Raw genomic sequence first — 23738 nt, 5'->3', positions numbered from 1 at the left:
TTAATGGACTTCAAGTCCTCCCTGATCCCAAGGTAGTGTTCCTCCTGCAGCCGCTGGGTCTCCTGAAACTTGGCCAATACTGTACCCATGGTCTCCTGGGAATGGTGGTATGCTCCCATGATGTTGGGGAGTGGCTCGTGGAGGGTCGGTTCCCTGGGCCTGTCCTTCCCCTGTTGCACAGCAGTCCTCCCAGCTTCCCTGTTATCCTGTGCCTCTGTCCCCTGAACGGTGTGCCAACTGCCACTGACCCCAGGTCCCTGATTGTCTTGGGTTGGTGGGTTTGCCTGGGGTCCCTGTAGTGGTGGACACACTGCTGATTGACGTGTCCTGGGGACAGAGGGATGGGCCCGCTGGGTGAATGCTGTGGTGGTGTTTCCTGAGGGGGGAGGGTCTGTAGTGGCTTGTGACAGTGGCAGGGGAACCGACTGTCCAGAGGTCCCTGATGGGCCGGGCTGGTCATCTTGATCCAGGTGTGCAGAGCTGCTGTCATCACTGTGGGCCTCTTCTGTGGGGGGACTGGATATGTCTGGCACCTCCTGTCCGGTGACATTGGGTATGGGTCCTGTTGGGGTGTAAATGCATAGTTTTAGTATCTGTGTGTGCCATCTTGTGCATTGGGTGAGGTACCCTCTACTCCTGTGCTTGCATTATTATGTTTGCCCTTTTGTGATAGTTGTTTTGGGGTCTGTGTGGGTATCTGTACTGGACATGCTTTGGTGATGGGGTCCATGCATAGGTGTTGCATGCAGGGCCTTGGTATTGGGATGTGTGGGTTGTGATAGTGGGGCATATGTGAGGTGCTGGAGTGATGGGGGTGAGGGTGAGGGTGGGGGTATGTGACGGCATGCAGGTGGGGTGGGGGGATATGGTAAATAAGATATGACTTACCAGAGTCCAGTCCTCCTGCTACTCCTGCCAGGCCCTCAGGATGCAATATTGCCAAGACGGAGGTGGGGGCCCACCGCCAGTCCTCTGTACAGCAATCTGGTGTCCACCTCTTCCTGATGTCATCCCGTGTTCTTAGATGCTGTCCCACTGCATTGACCCTGTCGACGATTCTCCGCCATAGCTCCATCTTCCTAGTAATGGAGGTGTGCTGCACCTGTGATCCGAAAAGCTGTGGCTCTACCCAGATGATTTCCTCCACCATGACCCTGAGCTCCTCCTCTGAAAACCTGGGTGTCTTTGAGGTGCCATGATGTTGTGTGGGTAATGTGTGAGGTGCTGTTTATTGTGCTGTGTGATGTGTTGTGTTGGTGTGTGTTCTTTGAGGTGTGTGGATGTTGTATGAGTGATGGTGTTGTGTGACTGTGGATGCTGGTGTTGTGTTTCCTATTCTATCTCTCTCAGCTATTTAAAAAAAAATCATTGTAAGGGTTTGTGGGTAATGTGGGTGGGTGTTTTATGGTGGTGTGAGTGTGTGGGTGTGGTGTGTGTATGTGTATCAGTTGTGTGTATTTCGAATTGTCCAATGTGGTTGTGTTTTGTAAATGTGTGTGTATTTTGAGCGCGACGGTGTGTACCGCCAATGGATTACCGCAGTTGATTCATGGGTCGTGATAGTGTGGGCGTATTCTTGTTGACGTGACGGTGTAGGTTTTGGTATCGCCAGTATATCACTGACTTTTGGTGTGGCGGACTTGTGTGGGTGTCTGTAATGTGGCGGATTTTGAGATGTGGGTCGTAATACCTTTAGCAGAATTCTGCCGTCGCCACGGTATAATGGCGGCCTTCAGTACGGCGGAAAGCGGGATTTACCACCAGGGTTGTAATGAGTGCCTTAATCTTTAAAAATGCATGTCTTTGCTTGTGTACATTGGATTTCCATTGTTCCAACTGTTTTTTATTCGGATAAATAGTTATCTATTTTTCTAAACCTGTGTGGTATATTTTTGTGGTGTTTTAACTGTGTTACTGTATGAGTAATTGCACAAATACTTTACACATTGCCTTCTAAGTTAAGCCTGACGGCTCTGTGCCAATCTACCAGAGGGTGAGCACAGGATAATTTGGGTTGCATTGTGAGTTGAACCTGCTGAGGATTGTGGTCCCTACTTGCACAAGGGTGTACACCTCTGCCAACTAGAGACCCGATTTCTAACACTGCATATAAGGGTGTTACTTGTAAAATATAACATATATTTCCAACCAATACATTAAATATAAATGATCCATAGTACTGCCTCAATCCACCCCATCTACTTCTAAGAGCTGCAGGAGACAGACAGACCCCTTCAGACTTAGGCGACAGTTAAATACAGTTGGCATCAATAAAAGTAGAAATCTGTTAAAATAGCAATAAATAATTGATGCTTGGCAGGCATTAGTTTTAAATCATAACTTTTATTTAAAGAACACGTATAAATGAGGTAATACAAACTATCTATGTAGACAAATATATATTAACCATAATACTCTATGTAGATGAATACATATTCATTATATTAACCTATTACATCATGAAAACACACCATGAGTAATCCTACATGTACAGATATAAACCATTTGCCATATTAAGGTTTTGGTAAATGGTTAACATCTCAAACTCAATCATAAATAAACTGGTTGCTTGACTGACTCCAGCTATGTCTGAAATAAATGTGCTGCCTGTTTCATGGCTAGGAATACAAACATGTGAGTTCTTCAAGTCTCTAATTCATTTAAAAAGTAAACCCGTTTTTGTTCCCACTCCATGTATGTTTTTAATAAATTAGTTTGTGGCTTAGACAATAAACAAGTAAGATATTAAAAGATCTTTTTAGACCTGATTTACAGTTTGGTGGACAGGGTACCCATCTTGTTTGATTGAGTGTACTATGTCCACAAAACTCTAAGGGCCTGATTTCGATATTGGCGGACGGGTTACTCCATCATAGTGGTGACAGTTATCCTGTCAGCCGAAATCTAAATCCCATTATGTGCTATGGGATTTAGATTTCGGAGGACGGGAGATCTGTCACCTTTGTGACAGAGTAACCTATCCACCAATATCTAAATCAGGCCCTTGGTCCGCCTGCCATATTTAGGGTTGAATGAACCTTTAGCTTTTGGTTGGCAGTGTTCACATTGCCTCTGTCAAAGTAAAGCTTACTCTGATGAAATGATGGAGCGATGGTCATTGGAGTATGGGCATTGCATAGCCAGCACTGTTTTGGGCCGATGGTCTGATTTTCCTTTTTTAATGTCAATCACCACCACGAAAAATCTGGCAGCGACAAACAGTAAATTACAATGAACCCCCCTCACCCAGGGAATGTACTCCCTGGGTGAGGTGGTTATTACTTGGAAGCTTGTTGGAGTTTGTTTTTGAAAAACAAAATCTTTGGTGGCCAGATGTCAAAACTGATGGTGGACATCCACCAAGTTTTTGGTACTTTCAGAGGAATCATCATGATGGCGGTTCATCTTAAAGAGATCGCTGCTCGGCTGGCAGTGACCTCTAATTTTGGCAGGAGGTAGTCCCTTACAGCAGAGGATTTCGTGAGAGACAGTGGGCCACCTTCGATATTCAAACTCAGGCCCTTTTTAGGTTTTGCCTGCAGGTGCACCTACACACATGTTTGCGAAATCTAGTAAAAAAACTTAAAAGTGGCATGGAATCAGCCCTATACTTACCTGAACTTATGATTGGCTTGGTTCAATGCTGCTCTGATCTGCCTGCTTCGGATTGGTCAGCACGTCGTCTTCACGTCACTCCCTGTCGTCGTCTTCACCTTCTTTGCCGATATTGCAGTCGTGTTGCCTGTGGACCAAGTATTTCTTCCAGTCACTTCCTAATGGACACTGACCAGTGTCCTTCCCAATGGCTACAACCCTGAAGGTACTTCTTTTTCCTTCCTGCATGCCGCCTTTCTTCCCTGATGTCTTCTTTCTTTGCTGTTGTCTTCTCTGTCTTCTTTTTTCTTCCGCGTGCGGTCTTCTTACTTCGCTGGCATCTTCTTTCTTCAATGCCTTCTTCTCGATCTTCTTTCTTTGATGCCCTCTGTCTTCTTTTTTCTTTCTGCATACCATCTTCTGTCTTTGCTGTCTTCTTTACCGCATGCCGTCTTCAGTCTTCTCACATCTGCACTCTTCTTACATTTCCTGTCGTCTCACACCTTCTGTCTTCTGACGTCTTCTATCTTCTACTGTCTTCTCTCTTCTTCCGTCTTGTCTTCTTCTTTCTTCTCAGGCCTTCCGTCTTCTGTCTTCTTCCTATTCGGTCTTCTTCCACCTTCGGTCGTCTGCTGTCTTCTGTCTTCTTCCGTGTTCTGTCTTCTTTTGTGATCTGTCTTCTGCCTTCTCCCTTCTCCCATCTTCTGTCTTCCGTCTTGTCTGAGACTTGAGTCTTAACAGGTATGTGGATGTTTCTCTTGCTGCCTCACACCCCACAAACAATTCAATGATATGTGTTTTATTGCCGATTTATTGCTGATCATTTTATCAGTCCAAGGTGGGTGATGCGCTGAGTTAGAATTGTTGGGAGATTAAAATGCGATTAACCTGCTCCGCTGCAGCGTTGTTTAATTCCATGGTTGCAGACTAGTGCCAACATTTAAGACAGTAGTCTGAGGGTCCTGATGTTTTCGAATCCCGGCTCTCCCAATAGGCCACATTGTTTAATCCTAAGCAAACCATTTATCTCTCACGGTCTAAGTTTCAATATATACGACAATTAAGAGGGTGTAGAAAGAGCTTATATTGGCATATACCTGTTAGATCCAACGTAAAACATTTGGTGGCATATTTAATGAAAGTGGCGCTGCACAGAGTTCAGCGCCACTTTTCTTGCGCCCTTTAGCACCCCCGTAACGCCACCATGTGTGTGTCGTAATTAAAATATGCTGCACTATGTCAGTAGTTAGGGGACTAGCATCAGAATTTGTGACGCTAGTCTTGCGCTTTGCAGGAATAGTGTAAAAAATTCAGACGCTAATCCTGCAAAGCACCCAGAGGCCCATCGTAACAATGGAAGCCTCCTTTTAACGCCTGCTCTGAGCGCAGGCATAATGTAGCGCAAAGGGTTACAAAGTGGCGCAATGCCTGCATTGCACCATTTTGTCAATATGGTGCAGCGTTTTTGGCCTTCTAACGCCATATTAGCGTAAAACAAATGATGCTAATGTGGAGTTGAAATGGCACTAGGGGCTCTTAAGTATGCCCTTTGGTGTTTTACATATGTGTCACTGGTGAGACATTACCTAATTGAGCACTGATGACATTGAGCACGGCAGACCCTTTAAAGTCATTCTTTGCTTGTCACTCGGTAACACCTTGTCTGGAAGGAGAAACAGCTCTGGCCACTGGTGACCTGGCGTCGTTGAGGGGTGTGGTGGAGTCGTGGAGGGGTCTACAGCAGAAAGCAAGAGCTGCGAAGGAAATAGGGACAGAGACCTCTAGAATGTAACCGCAGACAAGAAAACACAGGTCTCGTGTCATTGACCAGCCGTCTATTTATTTAAAAAAGAGCAGTCACCAGCTTTACACATACCCATGGTACTACTTCTCCCTCCCAGCCTCTCTTTCAGACCTCATTTAGGGGAATATTAATACTTTTTGGTGCAAAACTGCACTAACACAGTTTTGCACCAAACAAAAAGTTTAGTACCAGCTTGCACCATTCCTGAGCACCAGCCGGGCACCATATTTATGGACTGCCGCAAGCTGGTGCAAAGGGTGGGCTAGCGTGAAAAAAAATAATGTTAGCTGAGTGAGGCTGGCGGTATCGTAGAAGGGAGTTTTGCACCAAAAAATGACAGGCTGGTTAGAGTGAAAAAATATGACTCCAACCAGCCTAGCACCATTTTCTGATGCAAAACCATCCATACCACATGACTCCTGTCTTAGAAAAGACCGGAGTCATTCCCACCACCCCAATGGCCAACACAGGGGACCAGTGTCACCTGGGCATGGCCATTGAACCCTGTGCCATGCAGGGGGCCCCAACTCGGGTTCCCGATAGCACTTTAATAAAAAAAAAATTACTTACCTACACTTACCCTACTTGCCTGGAATGGGGTCCCCCATCCTCTGGTGTCCCTCTGGTGTCCCTCTGGTGTGGGTGTTCCTGGGGCTTGATGAGGGCACCTGTGAACCTATTCCATGGTGTTTAACCATGGATAAGGGTCCACAGGTCCGTTAACGCCTGGTCTGACCCAGGCGTTAAATAATGGTGCCAAGCAAGCTTGGCACCATTATTTAGCCCCTCCTCCCACCGGTGCATTATTTTAGCACGGGGATAAATATGGAGCAATGGGGTTAGCACCATTTTTTAGAAGGGAACGCCTACTTTGCATCTCATTGACGTAAGGTAGGTTCACACATCTAAAAAATGGTGCAAACTCCAATATTTAGACAGTAGATGGGTCTAATGTCAAAACATAAATATGGAGTTCGTTTTGCGCTGAATTTGCATTAAAAAATGACACAAATTTGGCGCAAATGGGGCATAAATATTCTCCTTAATTCATTCAGGGTCGTTATTTCCAAGTTTCCACTTGGGATATCCACTGTAGCCTTGCTATACTGGCTGCTGTGTTTATAAAGCCTGCAATATCCATTCAGAGATGCCTAGGCGCTTCACTAAATTTGCAGCTAGACTAATATCACCCAGCAGACATGGTACGTAGTGTATCTACCCAAGGACAATGAGAAGCTGAGCCCATCATGCAGGATTCAAATTCGTAGTATAGAGGGTACACGCAGATCGCTGCTGCATGATCATTATTCCACTGAGCTATCTTGGGGGCTTGGTGAAGGGGCGCATTAAGGTCAAGTCAGGGGGCAGTTTATGTGGGTTAAGTCCGTAGGACCACTGCCTCTTCAGAAAAAATATTTTTGCCACCATTCACAAAGAAGAAGGGGTCCCCTGGGGACCCCTTCCTGTTTGCGAATGGGTTAGCAGCAGTTTGAAACTGGTGCTAACTGCAATTGTTTTGCGACCTCATTCGCGGTCACAAAACAATCATACATGGGACTGTGACTCGCAATTAGGAAGGGAACACCCCTTCCTAATTGAGACTCGCAAACCCTTTTTGCGATTTAGTAAATAGATTACCGAACCGCAAAAATGGGTCTGTACATCCCAAATTGCATTTTTCAAGTCGCAAATGGCCCAATTCGCCATTTGCGACTTGAAAAATGCATTGTGCATCTGGCCCTAACTCCCTTATTAGAGAAAAGGAATCCAGATAAAAGAATATTGGGGTAAGAAATATTGGAGAAGGAATGGAGTCTGAGCTAGATCATAAAAATGACTGACTGATACTTGATGAATACGTGAGATAAAAATAAAACTTTGCTAGAGGAAGGAAAAGAACTAAGGGCTGGATGTATGGACCATATTTGCAGTCACAAAGGGGCCGATTCACAGACTCAGGCTGTTTCCAACTGCAAAAATGCAGTGATTCAGTAACATGCTACTGAATCGCAATCTGTAATAGGAGAAAGAAGGCAAAGTGCTTGGGGAGAACCCTGCAAAAAGGGCCAGATCCAACACAACCCCCTTCCACCCTAAATCCAGGGTAGATCAATCAATACCTTGGTGGACTTCCCTGATTAGGGCAATAGAACATAGAACCTGGGCCGCAGCAGCAGTGGTGTGTTCCAGTTCTATGCCTTTCTGAACCCAGTTGGATTCCTCTGTCCATAATCTCAAGGCCCACTAAGCTTAACCTATGGGGAATCCTTCTCCTCACCTATTGACCCCATCTGTGCAGCACCTAACCTTACTTTGCTCACAGATGTATCCCAGTAGGCAGACAGTACAACCATGGCCAATGAAGGAGTGTGGACCATTCTACCCTTGGAGTGTGACTTCTGTCCCTAACCCAATGGCAACTCTGTCCACAAGGACAGCAACCCACAATGGCCACTGACAGCTGTCAGTGATGAGAGCCAGGCCTCAGCCCCTCCGGGGCTGTCTAACCTCTGTGGTTTGTCAGAGTGGGGAGCAGTAGCCCCAGGTGACTGGCACCCTTTGAACACCCTCCCTCCCACCAGTTCAGAGGTGGTATTCTGAGACTGGTATTCCAGCCCAGGGCCTGTACCCTTAGGATGGACAGGAATCAGGAGCAAGTCCTTCCTCCCCTAGCCCTCTTTCCCAGAGCTCTGTGCCCTCCTTTTGGGAGTGGTACCCTCAGACTCCAGAACTGTCAGGGCACCTGAGGCAGCAGTCCTGCACAATTCTCCCAACAGTTCAGGGGTGCTCACCTGCAACTGGTCCTCCAACCCCGGGTCAGTACCTTTAGGCTGAGCAGGTGGCTGGCAAGCCAGGACTTTGGTGAGAGTACAACCACACCCCCAAGGGAAACACATTCCTCAAGTGTTGTTTGAGAGTCTGACTGGTGCAGGTCTCCTGACCCCTGTCCATCTGACAGAGTATCAAGCCCTCCCAGGCCAAAAGTAGCATCATCAGCGTCATTTGTGGAGGGCTCTGACCTCAGAGCTGGCAACCCCTGACCCACTGGTCCTCCCACTAGGGACTGTCTCCCCATCTCACACCTCCATCTGGGCTCCTGCACCTTGCTCTCCAGAGTGGTGTTGCCAGACACCAGAATTGGTGGGATGCTTGTGACACCTGCCTCCCCCCCAAGTTCTCCTGTCACTATGGGACTCTCATCAGTGGATGGTCTCCTGGTACAGACCAGGTCCCCCTGCCTGTGCCCCCTCTGAGAGCAATCCAAGCATTGTGGTTGAAGATAGGGCACCCTGGGCCTCTGCCCACTCCCACCCTTTCTCCTACTCCTGGAAACAATGTGGTGCCAGTCTTACCCTCTACTACACTGGGACCTGTCTGGGTACTGCAACCCTCCGCCTCACTTTGCTGGGGAAGAACCTAAGTCACTCCCCTTAGGATTGCTCCCCAATGCCTCTTCAGACCCTCTGGCTCTTACGCAGATGTCTGCCTACAGTGCAAGTTCCCTGGGGTCAGAGAACTCATACTCCACAAGGTGTTGACATAGCTCTGGAAAACTGTGGCTGAATATATGCTCTCCAGCAATCAAATTGTACAGCCCCTCACATGTGTTAACTATACTAACCTTCACCCAACTATCCAGTGCCTTAAAAATGTACCCCATATCACCCCCATCTGGTGAGACAGTATCTTACTACCCTTCAAACTCTCGGAGTGACTCCATACTCCCAAACCATGGGGGTACACCTCTCCCTGTCACTCCCTTCTTGAGCCAGTAGAGTGCCCCTCCTACCACCAGGAATATGATTCCCCATGCCAGTTCCCCAAAACTACCTCAGGCACCCTGTGCACCTCTGGAGCTACTTCACATTCCTGAGCTCACTGATGTTTGTCACCCCCTCCTTAGAAACCAAGTCTCTGGGTATGTAAACCTTTATTTCAGTACTGGACATGGTACTTTCGGGGCCAGCATCTGAGCTGAACTCAATCCTGCTCTCTCAATTTCAGCTCAGGAGCTAACATCATTTCCTTTTCCTCCATGGAAAGTTTTTCTTTTTCAGCCTCTTATTTGAGCCTGGCTACTCCAACTGGAGCTTCCTAGCTCTCTGCCTGTTCTCCAGCTCCTCTGAATCAAGACCTGGAGAGGAAACACTGCCACCAGCTCTTCCACCATTCAGGCTGGTTCCCTGCCCCACAGGCAATGCTGGTTCCTCCAGCCATACCAGGTACAGACTTTGTTCCTTCTCCTCCACAACATCATTCCCATCCTTTTTGTGCTCACTGCCTTCCTGGCTGCCAACCAGGCCCTCAGAGCTTCTTGCTGCTTGTCCTTCCCAGTGAGGCCTTTAAAAGGACATTTGAACTTCCTGCAGAACCTTTTGAGCTGGGGCAACATATAGGTTTCCAAACTCTCCTGCTCAAACACCAAATCTGCAGCTATCGCTGTTGGCTTACCAGCCTGAGGCATGATTGTGGCCAAAACTCAAAAGTTGTAAAAAGGGAAAAAATCAAAGCAGAAAGTTGGGGTGTAAAGGTCTGCAATATGGGAGTAGTGTGCATCAATCACTGTATGTCAAGTACAAATATAAGTCCTATCGCACCACAGCCACCAATGTTAGAAATGGGGTCTCTAGATGGCAGTGGATTTCACCCTGTTCAAGTAGGGACCCTCACTCCAGTCACAGCTAAGATAACCCCTGCCCCCCCCCCTCCTTGGTAGCTTGGCACGAGTAGTCAGTCTGTGGGACCCCTTCCCCTTTGATAATGTTTAAAAAAATAAATTAAGAACAGCCAATCGTTTCATGAACCGCTGCCTTCTCCTGAAAAATGAAAATGAAACTTTTCATTTTTTATTTTTAACACCTCCTGTTTTCCTTTATGGAAAGCAGGCTACATTTAAAAAAAAATATTGCTTTATTTAAAAGAAATGACAGACGGTGGTTTGCATACCCCAGGAGGGTCCCATCCCTGTGATGGAAGTGAATCCTAGTGGGTCACAAATTGCACCTACCTCCATTATATTCATGAGGTAGGTCTATTTGTGACCCACTATTAATCGCTAATGGACCAGATATTACTTTTGTACATTCGTAATAGCAAATTTCAAATAGCGATTCACATAAAATCACTCTTACTAATCTTCGTACATCGAGCCCCACAAGTCCTAATATTGAGGAAAGTGTGGGATAGACACAAACTGTTTCCTACAATATAGCGGATTTGTCTTCATATTAATGTGACAAAGAATGGAGTGACTAGATTGATATTTTTGGTGTAGGTGTTTTAGGCCAGGACACGTAGCTTGCAAAAAAAATAGCCTTCAAGGAATAGAGTGGAAGGCTATCTGGGGAATAAATAATGTGGATGTCAACTACCTAGTGGGAAGATTTGGAAGAGGTTGAAGTAAATTAAAAAATATTTTATGTCTGAGAAACACACTTATAAACTTACAGGTATTTGTGATTAACTGTTACCATGCCAAAAGACTGATGAAGAGGAAGTTTTGGAAACATTAGAAAAGCTTCTAATAATATTAACTGGACATCGAAGTGTACAAAGGCTACTCTAAGGATGTTTATGGTTTTGGTACCGGTTAATGTTTAAACATGAAATAAAATAGTAATATATGATTAGAAGGATATCTTAGAAGAAGTCTGGAGTATCAAGTCTTTTAAATATTGAAATGATATAAGCAATGTTCAGGGCATAGCTAGTATGGATTTAATCGTAGAATATGGACTGAGACAACTGAACAGGAGACTTCCATAAGATGTGGCTGCTCAGTGTTCCTAGGAATGGGAAGGTTGCTCGGTTACATTATACTTAACATGGAAATCAGGTGGATAATAAGGGATATTGACATGATAGATAAGCCAAAAAGTGTTCCTGACCAATTAATTTGTAAAATCCAAAATAGTCTGATTGCTGAAAATACTTTTTCAGTACAAAACAGAGACTCACTGTTCAAACCTACCAATAACAGAAAGAACATTAAGTGGGAGTAACAAGATGAATAATCACTTATCATGTTGCGTAGGTTCTCATTATCCTATAATGAGACTACTGGATTCAGGTGGCAGAATCACCTGTACTGCGGGGGACTGAGTCTGATCCTTTATCATGTGACACCTGTTGGCCTATTCCGGGTTTTGTTCCAGCTACTAGCAGTGCCTCATCTCAACCCAAGAGCAGGGTTGATTGGGGCAACCGGGCGCATGACATACATGACTCCTCAGAGGAATCGTGGTCACTCAGATCTCATCCGTTTCTCTCAGCTACATTAGTCTCACGTATGCAAGGACAATCAGAGTCAGAGTATAGTTCAATAAAGTTTTATTGAAATAACTGCATCTTAGATAATAAGGCATGTATTGTAATAACTAGGAAGATGAAGCAGAATAGGATTAAAATTGTGACAAGGAGACTAAATCACAAGACTAATTCTACAAGGTTGTTACTAAGATCTTTAAGGATAGTTCCTACCTAAGCTATGTTAGAGCACAGCATGTTAAGCTCTAATTCTGCCCTTAAGGTTCCCCCCTAGGAAGACGTCATCCCTCATACCTGAGCAAAAAGCCTGTAGTACTACATAAGCAGCTGCAGCGAAGCAATCAGCAATCAGCAATCAGCATACAGTCGTGGTCATCTGGCTGAAATCTCCTTCTAATGTACATGGGTCAAAGTAGTGTTTATATAATAAAACAGTTGATGTTCCAAGAAAGGATCCCCACGTAAGAGTGTGTATGTTTCTGTGAATATTGGAGACAAAGCGTACCACTTTTGCCAGCAAACTATCTTACTGCAACCTTGAGAAAAGCACAGAGTGAAAGAAATGTCTTGTTTAAGAACGTAGTGCTGACCTAGGCGAAGAACAGCTTGATAGAGAAAATAAAATGAGCGCAAATGTGGCTATTGTTAAAATAATATAACGAAGCTAAAATAAAACATATCTAGGTTGAAGTGCACAGCTGCAGGCCTAGTTTGCTAAAATAACGTGTATAAAACTGTAACTAAATTGGCTACACAACAATCACAGGACAAGCTAACCATTCCTAGAGGGACTACATATCCCAGACTGCCTTGTGGCCCCATGAGGCAGCCATTTTCTTCATCACCTGCTCCCACTTGACTAGATCAACGAGCGCTATAAAGCGCGAAGGGGCACTCCGCAACGTGGAATGCGCTAACCATTCCTAGAGGGGCTACATATCTCAGACTGCTTTGTGGCCCCAGGAGGCAGCCATTTTCTTCATCACCTGCTCCCAGTTGACTAAACCAACGAGTGCTATAAAGCACAAGGGGGTACTCCGCAGCACAGGACGTCCCCAGGCTATGCCCGGGCAAAGCCCGGGCCTGTCCACACCCGTCAGAGCCACAAGGAGGCTGGGCCACCCCCTAACACCTATCACTAAGTAAGCCTCGCTGGTGTTCTTTTTTGTTGTATTCCCAGGTGTCTGTAATGTAGATTGTGCTCCTGTTTTTACTAAACCTAATTAGGCCAAGTAATCACTTGAGCATCCCAGGACTGATTGAGGGCTGACATCATGGTGAAGCTGAAGGCAAAAGACAGACCCCAGGGAATAGGGGGTGCAAAAAAGAAGATTTTGAGACATTCAGCAGAGAACTGTACATTTGCAGAAATTGATGAACTAATTGAGGAAGTCGAAGGGTTGCTTGTATATACAGATAAACACCCAAATAAGGTGAGCAAAGGGCCGATACAGAAAAAGATGGTAGAAGAACACACCTATGAGGGCATTAGACCGTTCCACAAGCAATTTAATGATGAAAGAGTTACACCCCTTAAGAACAAATGTAGCACAATTACTACCCAGCCCCCTTCTGCACTTAAAATAACACCTAAGGAACAACCTGAAATAGCCCAAAATATTCCCACTGAGGACAAAAATATTAATAATTTACTCTATATCAAGCATAGATTGCTCAAATAGATATGCGATACTGGGCACCCCGGCGATAGAATGCACTGGGTCAGGGACTCCAGATACATCTAATGCCCCACCTACCGTAGGCCGTAACAGCATAGGCGAACAACTACATTCCCTCAAGGGTGAAATAGTAGTCCTCCAGGAGTGTATGGGGCGACTAGCAATAGACTTACACACTAAATTGGATAAGCTCAATGCACTGGCAGGGGTAATAAATGATGCACTAGAAGAATTACATAAAAGATCAGATCCAGGAGGGGTGCAACAGCATATTGACCCAAGACTATCTTCCCATGCGACCACAATCAATAGTACTAGTCATAAAAGAGTAGGAACGCTCCCCTCTAGCTCCATGACTTATAAGGAAAGCCAACATCAAGATCATTGTGCAAATTTAGTGCCTGAGTCACATTCAAATACCTTGAAAACTTAAACTTAAAGGGCAGGATCTCCAATTAGCCAGGTTGCCTCAAATGGAGGAAGTGGTCCAAATGCTATGCATGGGAAGATACATGACATCTTTATGGTTAATGTCCCCAAACAAAAAACAGATAAAAGGGAAACACAAGAAGTGCTTATTAACAAAGCAATACATTGGATAAGACACACAAAAGGCTACAGGTCGATTATTAGAGAAGACATTGTTCTTGCCAATCGCCTCAATAGTAACAACAATTGTGACACAAAAAGACTGGGGTTAACGTCAAAACATCTAGTGGAAGGCTTGCTAGCTCTTGACCAAAGATTCCAACCCACTATACTGTCCCAAAAACCCCTTAAACTTCATGACCCAAATGAGAACGGCTCATCGTCTAACGCCATAAACCCTTCAGATAAATCCCCCTTGGTCAGGCCAGGAAGTTGATCTGAACAAGATTGATTGACTTAAGGGAAATGAAAGGAAGACAGTGCCCCTCAGCGGGAGTATAGACAAGGATCGGCACCGCACAGAAGGGATAACCCAGATAGGGTTAGTTGACACTCCTGAGAATACCATGTGGAAACCTCAACTTTGTGAGGGGGGCATAACTAGGGAAGAACAGGCCAATGAGGAGAACAAGTTTTTAGGGCCCTCTTTAACCATACACAAAGTGTACCCCTTCTTCCTTTGACATATGAATTAGGCCTCAATAGCATCCAGCAAATAATTTCCTTGAAAGCCCTTCTATATTGGATCAGGGTTTGGTCATCAGGGGATCTTTCCCCATATAGGACTTCCCTTGCAGAACTAGTAGCTTTTGATTCTCAAACGCGAACACCTTAGTTAAAATATGACAGAAATTTCAGCAAACTAATTAATATGGGTGAACTGTAGGAAGACCCTGGCTCAATCAGATGAAGTGTTAGTCAGAAACTGAAAGAGAAATACTGGCAGTACATATATCTAAGGTCCTGGAGTAATCAAAAAGAAGGGAGTACATTAGCTCTTTTCTTACTGCAAAAATGTACTTTGAACCCTACCTGGACAGAATATCTCCTGCCCAGGTAAAGCGGCTCTATGTCCTGTTCAGATGTGGGGTGCCCCTACTGAGATACTATACTGTAAAGTGAGATAAGGTCACAAGTATGACTGCCCAGTGCTACTTTGGCTCCTATGAAAGTGAGACTGAAGTGCACTTTTTCTTCTTGTGTCCACTGTATAAGCAACCCCGAAAAAGATGGATACTGCCTTTATGTAGAGCTTTGGGTGCAAGGCATTAGTGGGAGATTATGAGGATCATGAAAACTGAAACCTGAGAAGTAATTACATTTTCGGTTTCCAGGTTCATGTATTGGGCATGGAAACTTAGATAAAAAAAGTGTACCTCATCTTGCTCCCTGTAGAAGTGAACCATAAATGGCCCAGTGGCATATCTATCTAGATCATTGTACAAACTTTGTAATCTATTGTTATGTTTTGAAATCTATAGGCTCAAATGAACCTTATAATACTATAGCACTTTAAGATCGACTAATCTTTGAGCCTACGCATGTAGAAGAGTGTGAACTCATATATCTGCAAAGTATAGAGGGCAATAGAATTGGAAGGTTCTATGAGAATGTTTTTAGATCATAGTTATTTAGATCATTTTTAAACTGTGAAACCTATTGATGTGTTTTAAAATGTATGGGATCGTATGAACTTTATTATACAATAGCACTTTAAGACTTAGTGCTCCTTGAGCCCAGGAGACTAGCAGAGAGCAAACCCACATACCTGCAAATAGAGGGCTCGGAACTTGAAGGTCTTACGGTAATGTCCTAAAAGCATAACTACTTAGATCATTGCACAACTATGACACTATGATCATTTTTATCTGTGAAATCTATTGATGTGTTTTAAAAAATGCATGGGACCATATGAATTTTATCATACAGCACTTTAAGACATATTGTCACTCAAGTATAGTAGAGGAAGACCCTACATAATTGTAAAGAATAAAGGGCCAGGGAATTAGAAGGCTTTGTGAGAAAGACCTACGAGCATAGCTATTAAGGTAATTGCTCAAACTGTGAAAAATACTGGTGTACTTTAAAAGTGAATGGGATCACATGCATTTTACTACACTACAGTACTCTAATATCTATTGTTCCTTGTTCCCAAGAGTATAGTAGAGAGAGACCTTAATTACCTGTGATGTACATAGGGCCTTGGAATTGGAAGGTTGTATGTGCTACAAACCATACAGATCACTGTCTTAAATTGTTAATATATTGATGTTTTATGATTTATTGCTTTTATGACCGATGGCCGAAATAAAGTATTTATTGATTGATTGATTGATTATCATAGAATTATGTACAATGTGATACCCTGCTCTAGAAACTATTTTGTGTAGGATACTGAAGGAATGTGACGAGACTGTAGAAAATTTAAGGATATGTCAACAAAGCCAAAAGGTGCGGCTATTATTCGTGAAAAATTAAGATTAAAATGTGTCTCTAAACAGCTAATAAAATGTAAAACGTGACTACAGAGGAAGGATCTTTATCAGAAGGTGCACAATATAGGGATACCACTAAACTTTGGACATTTATAGCTAAAGACTTCATTGATTTAGATGTGTGGAAAGAAACTCTGAGCAGGGGAATCGTACATTTTATGCACCACTATGGAAATAAAATCATTTAGTGAACAAAACTTTAGGGATGCTTAACAATGACCCTGGATCTCAACAAGCCTCCATAGATAATACCCCTTTATGTCGTCCCATTTCTATAAATGAGATTAATGAAGCTTTAAGGAGACAACAAAGGGGAAAGATTTGTGGCCTGGTCATTTCTGATTGAATCATCTATGACTTTACCATATATTTGAATAAGGCATTTTATTTGATACTGCCATCTCAAACTGTCCCCAGTGATGGAAAAAAACATGAAGATAATGGCCATCTTGAAGAAAGGCAAGAGAAAAAGTACTGAAAGTTATCACCTTGTCTCACTTTTGTGCACACAAGGTAAACTGTATGGAAAAGTATTACATGAGTCAATTATTGAATGGAAAAGAACATAGCCCCACATATCTACCGATTTCAAAGTAAAACAATGTAAATGAATAATTATTCATACTCATCAAAAGCTTTTCATACCAACAATGAGAAAATGTATTTGTCGTTTATTGATCTTAAAACAACTTTAATACAGTAAAGAGAAATAAACTGTGGCACGTGGTAGATAGGAAAAAGGCTTACACAATGTTATAAATGTTACCATTTGAAGAGAATACAGCACTACTGATATTTTAAAGGAAACCCTCAAAGTTGTTAGAGTTAATCAATAAATAGGCTTTCTAGGAGTGCCCCTAGGTACTAGGAATATGATCCAGCCCTTTGTGAACATATACATATTTTGTAAAACGGGAACAAATCCCTGTTTTAATAGTAGGATACATCAATTTGATTGTAATGATCTTACCATATTTCTCTATTTGCTACTTAATAACCCACTCTAATAACAATGTGAATATTTTTTAAGTTGGCTATCAGATCTTATGTGATCTGATATGTACATCAGAAGCTCTGCTATTTATACAGCTACTCTACCACTAAACTGGTAGGTATGGTTTTGGGCAGCAATTGGAAGACACATGAAGGCACTAATGCAGACAGACCTATTTCAATGCTGTAGATCTCACTCTTCTCCAGTGTTAAAAATCTTCAGAAACAAAGGATAAAGGGTAAGAAGTTGGGCTAAATGGCTGCTCCCGTTAGGGAGATTGCAAATGGAGGATATGCTGTAAATGTAATTGTAAAGCCCCAGGCAGGATAGACATTTTCTCAGATCGTCCAACACCATTGGAACTTCTGTGTTAGTTTATTTTTAAGGCCAAATGCTTTCTGCAGCCAAATCTAAACTTACTATGGGCCAGATTTTTACAAAGTGGCACTCCATTACATGTACCACCACTTTTCTTGCAGCCCCTTGTTCCCCCCCACCACCACCACCATGTGTGCGCCATATTTAATATACGGCACACCACGGGGCAGGGTAGGGGCAATAGCGTCAAAGTACTCTACAAACGTTTGCCGCTAATCCTGCAAAGTACATAGGGGCCCATTATAAATAATGGTATACCCCCGCGTCAAGACAGACAAAGAACATGCATCATGCTTATGACAAAACAAAGTGAAGACCTTATGTAGTCAGGCATACCCAAAGCCGGAGCTTTGCACAAACTCTCTCTCAATTCAGAGAGCGCTTTTATGCAAGCCTGGTCTAACACCAGGGGATCAGTAATCTCCTTATGGGTCATCTTCAGCAATGGCTTGGAAATGACTGAATCATTTGGAATCCATTGGCGACAGTAACCTATCATCCCTAGGAACATCCTGAGATCGCTCTGTGTGGTTGGGGGACTCATTTGCAATATGGCTGTGACCCCTTCTCTGGATTTTTTCCTTGTTCCTTTCACAATCTGGTGACCCAAGTATTTCAATTCTTTCTGACAGTATTGCAATTTCAGTGGAGACACTTTCTGTCCATTCTTTCCCAAATGGTTCAGTAAGGCAGTTGTGTCATACTTTCACTCGTCGCTCATTTTGGACGCAATCAGCAAATCATCAATGTACTGTACCAAGGTCGATTGGAAAGGCAATTCCAACGACTCCAAATCCTTTTTCAAGACCTGATTGAATATGAGCGGTGACTCTGAAAACCCTTGAGGAATTTGACACCAACAGTAAACTCGGTCCAAAAATATGAAACAAAAGAGAAATTGGCTGTCCTCATGAAGAGGCACAGAAAAGAACGCCTGTGACAAGTCTATGACAGTGAAACATTCAGCAGCACATGGAATCTGAAACAGAATCACAGCTGGATTTGGCACCACAGGGCAACATTTGATCACAATGCCATTTATTTTTCTCAAATCCTGGACAATTCAAACTTTCCCACAGGGCTTTGTCAATCACTTTATCAGTAATTACATGGGCTGCTCAACACTTCTTTCAAGACCCCTTGTTTTACGATTTCTGCAATTATTTGGCCAACCTTTATAAGAATATCCTGCAGCATGTGGTACTGGGGTATCTGAGGAAAAATTGGGTTCAGCTTTCCAGGAACTTTAACTGGCTCAACTCCCTTTATCAGACCTATTTCTTTCCACATCATATCCCAAACTTTCCCTTTAACTGTTCCTTGCAAGTCAGGAGGAAGCTCCTTCACTGTGAATACTGGAAAGAAATTAATCAGAGGGTACTCCTCCTATATTGTCTCATACTCTTTCTCCGGAGGTGGGCCATCCTCATCATTACTATTTGTCTGTATCTCAAATCCATTTGAACAAGTAATTGAGCACCTTGTTTTACACAGCAAGTTTCTTCCCAGTAGGGATACTGGGCTCAAATCACAGACTACGAATTTGTGCAATCCTTTAAAGTTGCCAATCTTAACCTGGACTGGTTCTGTAATTGTTTTTATCGAATACTGATTTGCTACTCCTACAATCTGGACTGTCTTTCCTGAAAGGGGCAAGTTCGGGACTTCAGCAGTTCTCACTGTAGAGCGTGTAGGTCCTGTGTCAACCAAGAATGAAGCCTTGTGACCCATTACTTTTCCCTTCACATATGGGCATTTCTGATCTACTTCTAAATATGCTGCAAGCACACATTCCTCTTCACCTGAACTTTTGCTCACCCAATCATCGTTTATTCCATTCTCACTGTGTAACGGGAATTGGTGAACTGTGTTATTACTTTGGTTGGACCTGTGACCTGTTGAGGAAGCATCACCTGCTGCTGTTCCACTGGGGCTTGAGGTATTTGAATTTGCTGTCTAAGTACCATTGGAACCTGCTGTTGCATTGGCTGCAACTGTGTCATTTGTACATGTGGGATTTGCACCTGCTGCATGGGTTAAAAATTCTGCATTTGATTCATATTGTTATGAAAATTCTGATTATGACCTCTCATTCTCGGTCCTCTCATGTTTTGAAACAAACTGAAGTCACTTGTTTGCTGAGTTACACCTTCCTGCACCATCATCGGACATTCCCGCTTCCAATGTCTGACCGCTCCGCAAGGCAACACTCTTTTCATTCCATGCACATCATTCTGTACCACTACAGTATTCAAATCGGGGCTATGATTTCCATGACCAATTCCTCCGCGACCTCTACCTCTCATCTGATTTTGAAACAACACATTTCCCTGTGGATGCTGTTGCTCTGGAAAGTTTCCTCGCATCCCTGTTTGTACCACATTAATCTGCATCACCATGGCCTTTTCCTTCAACATTCTCTGCTTCAACTCAATCTCATCATTACAGTACTTGGCATACTGTAACACCTCATCAATCAGCTTTGCTTGCCAGCAAACCAAATGACTCTTAATCATCTGGCTAATTTCAGGTCTCAATACTTCCACAAATCTGAACACAAAATGAATCATGTCTTTCGGGTCAATGGTCTCAGTACCACTGTAATGCTTGAACTCATGCAACATTATCTCATAATATGCATGTATGGACTCTTTTGCTTCCTGGGCTGTCCTGTCTATTCTCTGCCAGTCAATGTTTTTGGGCGAGATTCTCGTCTTCAAGAATTTGATCACTTTGTAATAATATTTCATTACTTCAGGAGATGGCGCACCTGTAACTTTATCTCTCTCTAGGCCCTTTGTTGGACAATCGATACTCCTCTTACACTCCAACCACAGATCAGCTGGGACTAATATTTCTAATAGAGTGTTCAAGTCTTCCACACAGACACGTTGCAGGTTTCACAAACCTGTCTGTCTGCTGGTACCGTTCTACTGGCTTCTCTCTCAACCTGGGATAGTCATTTGTAAAGGACAGAATGTCACTTCTGCTCCAAGGGACATGGACAGAATTCCCTCCTGGAATCTCTCTCATTGGTAAATGTTTCACTGGATCCTTGCCCTGCTGCACATTTGCAGTCAGTTCTGCAGAATCCCTTTTTCTTTTATCTCTTTTCTATGCCCATCTACCTTCCCATTTGTATAAGGCTCCCCATGTCTGAACACTTTGAAGTAACACCCTAAGGTGTGCCTTCATTCCTACAGATCTCATGTGCTCAAAATCTTTTGTGTCAAAATCAAACCTGTAACTCCTTTTCAAATGCTTTGTTTTCTGTATTTCTATGCCGTACTTCTCTGGCAGGTCTGCTAGCTTCTGGTGTACATTACTCACTTTCCTCGTAATTTTCGGGCACAGATATCTCAACTCTGCCTCTGTGTAGGACTCTAATCTGTTCACACCCATAGTTCCTTCAATCAGCTGACCCGCTTCCATTCCTAGTCTTGTATAGTTCAAGTACTCCTCTCCCTTAGGAGCACTCTGTGGGGTATTCAGCTTGTCTAACCATGCAGTCTATTGTTGGGCAGTTAAACCTTGCAGCAAAATATTATTGGCCTGGGCAGGTGGCACCTGTTGCACCACTGTATTCAGGGGCTGCGGTATCAGTAATTTCAAGCTGTGACTAACATTCGACCCTATGACAGTATCCGGAGGAACGCCGAATGGACTAAGGTCTAGCAATGCTCTCAATCCATTAAATGTCTGTCCTACAGGAGACCCTACTCGGATATTCTCATTAAGTCCTCCCCTCATTGAATTCTGACTCAGGACTCCCTGTCCATCTGCACTGGTTTTCTCTTGTGCAAACAAAGGTACAATCAGACCAATGGTAACAGATACAGGATCTGGGCTTGGTCTAACACTTAAGTTCTGTGCTTGCGTAGTTCCCATATTTTGGCTCATCAGTACAGACATATCGGTCTGGTTCCTTGTTATTGGAGTGTACTTTGGCATTACCTGTGCCTACGCTTGAGGCAGTAAAAGTGGAGTTATCTGAACTAACATTGGTTTCAGAAAAACCTGTCCTGTAGGCACTATTAGGTTTGTGGCTGCTTCCACCATAGGTAAATCAGGGTAAATTCTCGGGACACTCGGCTGAGGCACCTGATTTTGTGCTACCGCAGTAACAGGTGCATTAAGACTGCCCTGCATTAGACTCTGTGTCATAGTTGGAGTAAGCTGCACTGTACTCATAGTCATGTTAACCTGGGTCAGAGCTGAAGTATTTACACTGGTACTCGGACCGTTCTCTTGTGCTACATATGGTGGGGGACGATTTCTCAATAACTGCAAAATAAACTCATCATCGTCTGACTCTTCCTCAAATGTCAATGATCCTCTAGACTCTTTTTGTCTCTGCTCTCTACTCTCAGAAGGGCTCCTGTTTGTTTTTTGGGTAGCTTTCCTTCCTTCTCCCTCGCTGTCTTGTGTAATTGCTAGGACTAACTTAATCCCCTGCAAAGTCTTGGTTCTCAAAAATTTCTGAGCGTGGTCCCATCTGGCCTCCGCTAGTGTCTTCTCTGCTTCCTCATGCTACTCTCAAATTTCTGTTGCTGTCTGGCTACCAATTCACAGATTACTAATGCCTCGAACTGTGCTGGTCTCAGAGGGGGCTTCAGATCATACAGCATCCTCCTCAGATGCTCTAAGCTCCTCAAATTAAATGTGCATTTGGCAGGAAATGCTAAACTCCCATCTTTCTCTGTCACTTTGCGCCACTGCTTTAGCCAAAGACACAGCACAACACCCTTTTCTTTGATTACAATATAAGCTGGTGTACCTTCTGGCGGTGCAATATACCCTATACTCAATGTAATGTACGTATCTCCCCTAAAGTACTCTTTCAATTCATTTTTGTGACCTTTATGTTTATTCAACTCAAATCAGGAAATGACTTTTAATCCCAGAATTCTGTTCACCCACCTTCTCAACCAATTGCGCTTCACAGATGGCTGCCAATCCTTGTGCGACCCTTTTCACTAACCAATCTATCCCAGAACAGCTCCACTCACACGTACAGCGGCTGACAAAGTCTTGCGGCTTGTCCTCCCAAACTCAGATTCACACTAAACTAATGCTAAATTATTGTGAGCACTAAACAGAAACAAAACCAAATTTGTCCATTTACTACAGGTTGCGTAACACAATCGCTTCAGAAACTTTATGGATTTTTCACTGACGGCGTTCCTCTCTCACAGCTACTCCATCTTTCTGAGTTTCCCTGATTCCCAAGCAAATTTCGATCCGCAAATTTCACTCTGAACTGATCAATGGGACTATCCTGGTGCACATAGGACTTGCCAGATCTCAGTCAAAAAATTATTTCACTCACTTTGACTCACACTCTGACTTGTCGACCATGCCCGATCAACCTATTAAACCAGACAAATTACAACAAAAACCAAGTGTCTCATACACTTTTCAATATACTCCGGAGTCTTAGACCACAAAGTGTCTGTATACCACAGCCATATGGACAATTTTTTAGCACGAAGCGCCACACACATGTGAAGTTCGACGACTTCCGTACTCTCACACTTCGGAGTTCGCACACCCCTTCTACAACTTCATTTGGAGTAAGCAAACTCCCTCAACTCTCACAAACATCACAATTCACCTGCGATTTGCATAAGCTGTGCAAGCCCAAAACCTACTTCATTCACACTGTCACTAGAACGCTGAGAACATCCTCAAACAATCATTGGCAAGCTCCAAGATTTTGGGAAAGTCATTTTAGGTAATGAGGGACACATTTTCTTTCCACTTTGTATCATCACATCTGAAAAATCCAAGATTTCACCAATTTTACCAAATCTGTGAATTAATTTTCTCTTTCTGGGATATCAACCCTTATCCTACCATCATCTCTGGGGACGCCTGTCATTTCTCGCTTACAGTCTCTGGGATCAATACTCTACTACCTCTCTCTGGACCGTATAATGGGCTCTTAAGGAGACAAACCATCAATCTCTGCTACCATCTCTGTGAGCGCGTCAGACCTTATTAAGTAAACTTACAAGGGAGATGGACCTTTTTGACTCGCTTTATCAAAATAGCGGTTGGTACACAGAAACCAAAGCAAATAGAAGTAGCAATCAGTA

General features: G+C 43.6%; 1 pseudogene; it reads left to right on the top strand.

Annotated features, from left to right (window-relative positions):
- Positions 1 to 12939: 12939 nt before the first annotated feature.
- LOC138246929 (m-AAA protease-interacting protein 1, mitochondrial pseudogene) overlaps positions 12940 to 23738 on the top strand; it is a 42447-nt pseudogene continuing 31648 nt past the window's right edge.

The sequence above is a fragment of the Pleurodeles waltl genome, chromosome 7, assembly GCF_031143425.1.
Source record: "Pleurodeles waltl isolate 20211129_DDA chromosome 7, aPleWal1.hap1.20221129, whole genome shotgun sequence".
Lineage (NCBI taxonomy): Eukaryota > Metazoa > Chordata > Amphibia > Caudata > Salamandridae > Pleurodeles > Pleurodeles waltl.
The sequence above is the reverse complement of the archived record's forward strand: the minus strand, read 5'-3'. Positions and strand labels throughout refer to the sequence as shown.